Genomic DNA, 8,403 nt, shown 5'->3' with positions numbered 1-8,403 from the left:
ATTTGCTATCTGTACAAATAATTGCTTTCAATTTGGAATTTGAAGCGAAAATGATAGCGTTGATGATCGCTGCGGCTTCTGCGGTGTAAACGGAGGCGTAGCTTGGCAGGATTCCAACTTTAATTGTTACTCCTTTGTCGTCGACAACTGCAAATGATGTACTTGTCTCGGTTTTGGATCCGTCCCTAAAGATTAGAGTCCATTCAGGGAGAAGAGAAGTTGTAGACTCAGCAAAGAGTTGTTGATAAATGKCGGGGTTGGTGTGACTTTTGTTGAATTTCTCCAAGCTTAAAATGAAAGATGTATGTTTTATCTGCCAGGTAGGAAATTCTTCTCTCTGCCGTAGTGATGGCATGGTGATTCCAAGCTTTCGGGCGAGTTCTATACACAGTGAAATTGCCGATTTGCGCCCAGGATTAATTTCCCTTTGGAGCTCCGATCTTACTGTTTCRTAAAGAGTAAGAGAGTGTGGCATGTAAACAGCTTAGGTATAAGTTTCATTAGATTCAGTTCGAATCTCTCTTCGATTGTGGGTAAGCTGGCAGAAGACACAAAGACAGAATTTTCATTGGCAACACAAGTCTTAAAAACGCAAACGTATATAGACAATATCCTGTCTGGAAGCCACAGTCTTCCACAAGCATACGAGACCTTATCACAGGTAATAAATGCCCTCAATACCGCAGGGTTTCCTTTAAAAAAGATTACAGCCAATCACTCTACTGGAATACTTGGATACTAATTTCCTTATATTTGAAAAGGAAAGTACAACAAACACACTATGCATCCAATGGAATACGATATCGGACCAGTTTTCATACATGACTGAGTCSATATCCGCATTATCCGCCATTACAAACGCCAAATTCTCTCCTCTGTGGCAAAACTTTTTGACCCCGCAGGATGGCTTTCGCCAATTATGATACAAGCGAAAATCCTAATCCAAGAATTCTGGTAAGACGGAACCGACTGGGACGAACAAGTGAAACCTCTGCGCTTAGAAAACTGGTCCCAGYTCGCTAATAATTTGAACGACATCTCGCAGATACAAATTCCACGGTGGGTAAACTATTCTCCCGAATACAAAGTGGAACTACACGGCTTCTGCGACGCCTCTGAAAAGGCATATTGTGCCACTATATATGTGCGCACACAAGGCGATATTGCAACTACAAGCCACCTACTAGTGGCAAAAGCAACAGTTGCGCCTCTAAAAACCATAAGTCTACCACGACTTGAACTCTGTGGCGCTCTGCTACTAGCAAAGCTAGTCTCCATGRTGCTGACCAACTTAAACATGACAAATATAAATTATAAATCTGGTGACATTCCGAAATAGTTCTAGCCTGGTTATAAAAACCACCACACGCGTGGAAGGCATATATTTCTAATCGAATACTTGATCTAGTAGGATCAGCCACTTGKCGACACGTAGCCAGTGCTGACGACCCTGCCGATCTTGGGACAGGAGGGTGCAAACCCATTCATCTCGCCACCACCACCCTCTGGTGGAATGGCCCCCGATGGCTAATAGAATCTACCGACTCTTGGCCACAATCGCCAATGCGCAACATAATTGCCCCAGAAAGTCGAAAAATCGCCACTTATCACACAACAATGGATGATGCTGACATCCTTGAACGATTTTCATCGTTCCCCCGGAGCACTCAGAGTAGTCACTTATATTCTCAAATTCGCAGAGCGACTCAAACTTAAGGCAAAGGGAGCATCTTGCCCCCAAAGCGATACATAGACGCACCAAGACTTACAAAACGCACAGGTCGCTCTTATCGCATCAACCCAAACGCGCTACTTCAGCCGCGACCTGGGGTTACTAAGAGAATCGAAGCCAATTGACAAAAAGAGCTCACTCTTAGTACTAAACCCGTTTATAAACACCAAAGGTCTGCTTCGTGCAAACGGTCGGCTTGCTAATTCCAGCCTTACGTATAGTAAACGCCGTCCCATAATAATACCTGAGAAATCCTCATTTTCCACATTATTCATCAATTATATCCATATACTCATGTGGCACGCCGAACATCGCCTCATGCAACATATGGTATGCCAAGAGTACTATGTTCCCCGTCTTRAGCCCCAAATCAAGAAGTGCATTTTCACGTGCAAGGTCTGCACGATGCACAAGCAGAAAATGAGAACGCAGATTATGGCAGCACTACCACCGGAACGCTGCAACTTCGCTCTGMMTTTYACCACCACAGGTGTCGACTTTGCTGGGCCTTTTCAAATAAAGGCGTCCATGCTAAGGTCTCCCACCCTCATGAAAGGCTATGTGGCTGTCTTTGTCTGTTTTACGACAAAAGCAGTACAYCTTGAGCTCTGTACCAATCTGACAAAGGAGRYTTTCCTCGCGGCATTTGCTCGCTTCGTCGGACGACGTGTCATCAGCGATAATTGTAAAACATTTATCGGAGCTCACAGAGCCACAGAAAAACAATTTGTGGATTTTATGAAACAAGTCTAACTTGACATTGTACAAAAATATGCTCCCCAAGTTATCAATTGGCAGTTTATTCCCCCAAGCGCTCCACATATGGGTGGTTTATGGGAATCAGTCAAGTCTCACTTGACATTGTACGAAAATATGCTCCCCAAGTTATCAATTAGCAGTTTATTCCCCCAAGCGCTCCACATACGGGTGGTTTATGGAAATCAGTCACATTTCAAGAAGCTAGTTGGCAATTATAAATTTAATTATGAAGAATTTACGACATTGTTAACCAGAATTGGAGCCGTTCTCAACTCACGGCCCAATTATGAAGAATTTACGACATTGTTAACCAGAATTGAAGCCGTTCTCAACTCGCTGCTCTCTCGCAAGATCCATCAGACTTTACAGCCCTCATACCAGGGAATTTTCTTAAAGGAGCGCCCATTCTGGCCACACCTAAGCCAGGCGTGGAGTCGGTTTCCTTATTAAATAGATGGGAAAGAATTAAAATTCTCCATCATGGTTTCAGTCTTCGATGGAAAGAAGATTATTTAAAGGACCTCCACAGAAGGTACCGCTGGAAAACACCAGAAAACGCGCCTAAGCTGGGACTACTGAATGGAGACTTGGCCGCATAGAGAAGCTCTACCACGGCTCCGACGGTCACATTCGAGTTGTTAATCTTCGTACGCAAAACGGAACACTAACTCGGCCGCTCGTTAAACTATGCTTTTTGCCCACAGCCGATAAAACCGACACGTAAACCGTAAACAATAAACGATAAATCGATATAACCCGCAAAACGAACCACCAATAGTAATTAATGAATCGCAAAAGTAATAATAGATTCACTTCGCTTTTTACTTCCGTATGAGTCGACACTCCAAGCACTTGCGCATAAGCCTTTTTTTCCGCTTCAATGTTCATCATCGTACGTTGATTCCACCGCCGAGTTCGGTATTCGATCATTATACATATGTATAACGAGTGAAGTGCCGCTAGAGTTGTCCGTCCCTGTTTTTTTTTTTTTTTTGAAAGTTGTTGTGTTCTAGTTGGTAGTGTGATGTCATGTCTGGGTGTATTGGGGTGATGTGGAAGGTGAGTGGTGAGTGAGGTATGCTGTTTGTTTATGATGATTTTGTCTGCCAATGTGGGGTGTTGAAATGTGATGTAACGGTGTAGACTGAGATTTCTTCATAATATGGTACCCATTGCGGTTTTTCAAACTTTCGCTCCTTCTAATATCGTTATTTCTTTTCAGTTGTGAACTTATTGATTGATAACTGTGTCACTGATGCAAATGTACATATATCTACTGATGCAAATTCATCCTTATTTACCAGGTTGTACCCAAAAAATGGAGATAATATCTGGATAAAGTTTGTCAAATTTATCTTCCGTAATTTCATTCAGGAAATAGCTTTGTTTTCTTTATTTTTCGTACTTTCATTTGGGAAATTATAGCCTTTGGATTGAACTCTATCTTGTATGGCGTTTCTGTAATATTCCACATTTGCCTTATCAACAATAACGTCTCTTGTTCTTATTAAAGCTTCTGATATCTTCATCACACAATATAAAACCATTCGGTTCGTATCGAACAAGTATTCATGTCTTTGATTTCTCGTCAAATACACACATACAAATCCATGTATAAATTTTTTAAACTTGAGCACTTCCTCCCTCCGTTTATGCCCTCAAATTGCGGAGCCAAAAGTATCGCAATCGTGACGCTTTTGCTTTCCGGGATTTTGTAGGCATGGCCATTGCCTGATTCCTACATTCCATATCTTTATACCTTGAACAGGGTATATTAAGTTTGTCACGAAGTTAGTAACACTCCAGAAGGAGGCGTCGGAGACCCTATAAACTATATACATATGTATATAAATGATCAGTTTGTTCAGCTGAGTCGATTTAGCTATGTCCTACTGCCTGTATATATACGAACTTGACGGTCAGTTTTAAGATATCGTTTGGAAAGTTTGCAAGCATAATTTTCTCTACAAGAAGCTGCTCATTTATCGAAACTGCCGATTCGGACCAGTATAACTTATAGCTGTCGTACAAACGGAACAATCGGAATCAAGTTATTGTATGGAAAACTTTCACATTTGACTATGCATGTTCACAGGCACAGGTAATAATATACAAGGAAATTGTTCAGATCGTTTAACTATAGCATAAAGATGCCATACAAACTGAACATTAGGAATCAAGGGCTTTGGCATTTGACGTGATATCTTCACGAAATTTGACATGGATTGCTACTTTAGGTAATAATATAACCTCCGAAAAAAATGTTCAGATTGGATTACTATAGCATATAGCTTCCATATAAACTGAACACACCTATGACGGGTGTATAAGATTCGGTGCAGCCGATGTTAACGGCTTTTCTTGTTTTTTTTTTTTTTTGTATATRGTTTTGCTTAATTTAATCGATACATGTTCTGCTAAGATGGTTGCGATGCAAACTGAACCAAAGGAACGGAATTCATTATAATGAATATGTGAAGTGAAAAGTGAACCAGAAATGATTATAGTAGAAATATAGAGGTAGACCAATGTCTAGGATTCAGCGCCACAATACCCAACAAACTCAAAATATATTCGGGGATAAAATTGTGCGCAGACGCTACTCTGCAGATTTATAAACATTTCGCATGTCATACATACATCCAAACTTATGATTTTTTTCTAAGTGCATACTTCCTGGTATAAGTTAAGTTTACTTACTGGAGGTATTTGCGAAAAAACCGTGAGATGGGCCATTAGATTTACCAAAGATTCTCTTTCTGAATCGCTTCGGAGTTCTTTACACTTATGCAAAATGTTTTTTCCTAAGCTTTGTAAACGAAGGGTTTTAAAAGAAAGAATCCATTACAATTTTTTTGTAAGTATTCCTGTCACTTTCGGGCGGTACAACGGTATCTTTTTTCTCTGTTGGTCTATTAAATCGGATAACCATTGTTGGTTAATTAAAGCACTACGAGCCAACTGATTAAAATGTATAAAAGGTTTCAATTTATCCTTTCCACTTCGAATTTCTTTGTTTGGCATTTTGATTCTGCAAATTCAACCAGAATTTTTAATAATTTTAATCAGCACTACACAATTAAGCAAAATATCTTCAATTTGTTTAAAAAATTAAAATCCTAATGAAATGACATAATGATTTCTGAGTAATTTTACTTTTAAAAGTTCTATAATCTGGTTGTAGGCTTTTTGTGGTTTTCAAGTAGAGTAGTCAGTTAATTTATAATATGACCGAATCTTAATTAATGAAATTGAAAAGTAATAACTGTGYAATTTTGTTTTGAAAAATTTTACTATTTCGTTGGAAGCCTTTTATTGCAAGTATGGTTGCTTTTTACTATACGAGGTGTGTTCAAAAAGTATCGCGGATTTTATGTTTTTTCAAAAATTATTTATTTATTCATGAATATCTATTTTGTCCCCTTCAAAGTAATCCCCATCAGATATTATACACTATTCCCAACGGTTTTTCCAATCTTCGAATCACTTCAAAAAATAATTTTTTTATCTTCTTCAGCTCCTTCTTCGTTGCCGTCTTTATCTAGTCAAGAGAAGCGTAACGTCGTTGTTTCATGGGCCTCTTCAGGTTAGGGAACAAGAAAAAGTCACAGTGGGCCAGATCTGGGGAATACGGTGGCTGCGGCATCATTAGTGTGTTGTTTTTGGACAAAACGTCGCGCACAAGCAACGATGTGTGAGTAGGGGCGTTATCGTGGTCCAAAAGCCAATTTTTGTCTCGACTTCTCGGCCTTCTGAGAACATTTTGTACCACCGATAAACGTTGCTTCGGTCCAATGTAAGTTCTCCGTAAGCCACACTCAACATTCGGAAAGCATCCGCGTACTTAATTTCGTTTTTCACACAAAATTTTTTACAGGTTCTTTTATACATTTTTTTGAATAGGTAAAATTCGAAGACGATCCAAAACACGTGCAAGCAAAGCAGCTTTCAACAATTAAATGAATATTCAAAGTGGCCGAGCTTGTCGTATTTAAATAACTGAACGTGATCCAACTAACATCAATTTGTAGTTCTCAAAATTTGTAAAGATCAAAGGAGACAGTTTTCCGATGTTGGCGAAACTTTAACATCATTCGACGAAATTCTGTTTGAATTGTAATCATCAGGGCAACCCAAAAATTGCACTAAAAACTTCATTTTTTGCGCAATAAAATTGCTGCAAAAATTGCGTTTTTTTTCACTTAAAATTGCACTTTAAAAAAACCTTACAAAATTGTTTTACCTAAATTTTATTTTTATAATATGTATATAAAAGAGACAAAAAACTTAAAAGAGTACGTATTCATAGTACCAAAGGTTTCTCTTGTTGTAAAAAAGAAAAATAAACTTAAAAAAGTACTTATTCATAGTACCACAGACTTTCTTGTGAATTTAAAAATGAAATAGAAATATTTTAATTTTTTGACTTATTGTTTGAATAAATCACAAGCATTTGCATGAAAATACTTAATAAAGATTGTTAATCGCGATTGTCGCGAAAAATAGATTTATACATCGAAAACGATTTTTCTACTTCAACTGAAGTCAGGGGTTCGAATCTAAAAGCGCAAATTTCTGCAATGTCGTAATTTAACGTAGCATCAATCTTCTCTCCACAAATTTGATTCGATATTTCTTTTATTATTGGAAAACCTTTGTTTTTTGTKAAAATCGAATTAAATTTTCGTACTATAATATCGTTACCACTTTGTTGAAGTAATTCTTTGGCCTCCAATATTACTCTAAGTTGAGTATGCAGAGCTAATCCGTTTGATTCCAAAGTTTTAATTGATTTGAGTATAAACCCGAAATTACTTGAGATAGAAATTAAGTTGAGGCGGACGTCATCATCGTTCAGAATATCAATCTTTTAACTCTGCTACATGCACCAGAAAATGTTTTTTGGCCTCTTCGGCATCCGTATCCAATATGTCACAGACGACGTTAGCAATGTATCTCCCAGACGATTCGGTTGTCTCGTCAATCGATATCCACAAATATTTGTTTTTTATTTGCATTCTTATGGTTTCAAGAGTTTCGTTGTAAATTTCACAAAATATTCTACGCATGGAGGTTTCAGAAGGAATAGTTAAATCTACATATTTTCCAAAAAAACTTTTTAGGTTTTCATTCCTTAATTTATAAAGTGGAATGTCGGATGCAACTAATGCTATGCATAAATCTTGCGCGAACTGATTTTGATTGGAACTTGTGGTTTGAGTTGATAATGGCTGCGTATTTGTTGATGATTTTTTTTCCGCTTCACTATGTGTCAAACTTGCAAACATGCGATTGCAAAGAGTATAATCTTTCTGACGACACAGACTTGTTCCAAGCTTTGCAAAACAATACGACGCCTTCAGTTTTAAAAATAAGATATTTCGCGACATAAGAAGCTAATTTATCCGTTTTTCGCTGTTCTGCTCTCGGCATTATCTAAATTATAGAATAAAATAAATAAATCACTTTGTGTAATTGAAATTGAATAAATTTACCTCACTCGAGTCTGCAACCAAAAATTAGCTACATGCCCGGCCATGCTATATAACTTTATGTTAGATATGGTAAACTTCAAAACATCTGTTCACAGAGATGTGAAATATGATAATTTGTGTATCGATAATTTTTCAAATGTAATCGAAATTATGAAAATGGCTACTGGAAATTTCATTTTTGCATAAAATTGCATTTATTGTTCAAATTGCTCCATAAAATTGTATTTATTTGCAAAATTGACACTAAAAATTCATTTTTACAAAATATTACATTTATTGCTAAAATTGCAAAAAATTGCAACAACAAGTTTAGTTTAAATTAAAGAGAAATTTACAAAACGTATTTCTAATTAACCGGCATTAGAATTGCGATCATGGCAAACAACTTGCAAATGCAATTTTTGGGTTGCCCTAGTA

At 37.5% G+C, this 8,403-nt stretch overlaps 1 long non-coding RNA gene and 1 pseudogene across 1 annotated transcript; both read right to left on the bottom strand.

The window, feature by feature from the left end:
- LOC108974726 overlaps positions 1-5,515 on the bottom strand; it is a 33,748-nt pseudogene extending 28,233 nt beyond the window's left edge.
- A 1,596-nt stretch (positions 5,516-7,111) lies between these two features.
- Positions 7,112-8,052, bottom strand: LOC108974729. Its single transcript, XR_001993823.1, has 2 exons — positions 7,987-8,052; positions 7,112-7,927 (listed from the first exon to the last, which is right to left on the bottom strand). It is a non-coding gene; the product is annotated as an uncharacterized LOC108974729 (long non-coding RNA).
- Positions 8,053-8,403: the final 351 nt, after the last annotated feature.

Source organism: Bactrocera latifrons, unplaced genomic scaffold, assembly GCF_001853355.1.
Source record: "Bactrocera latifrons isolate USDA-ARS-PBARC rearing strain unplaced genomic scaffold, ASM185335v1 scaffold_585, whole genome shotgun sequence".
Lineage (NCBI taxonomy): Eukaryota > Metazoa > Arthropoda > Insecta > Diptera > Tephritidae > Bactrocera > Bactrocera latifrons.
Note: the sequence above shows the minus strand (reverse complement) of the source record. Positions and strands in the feature narration are given on the sequence as shown.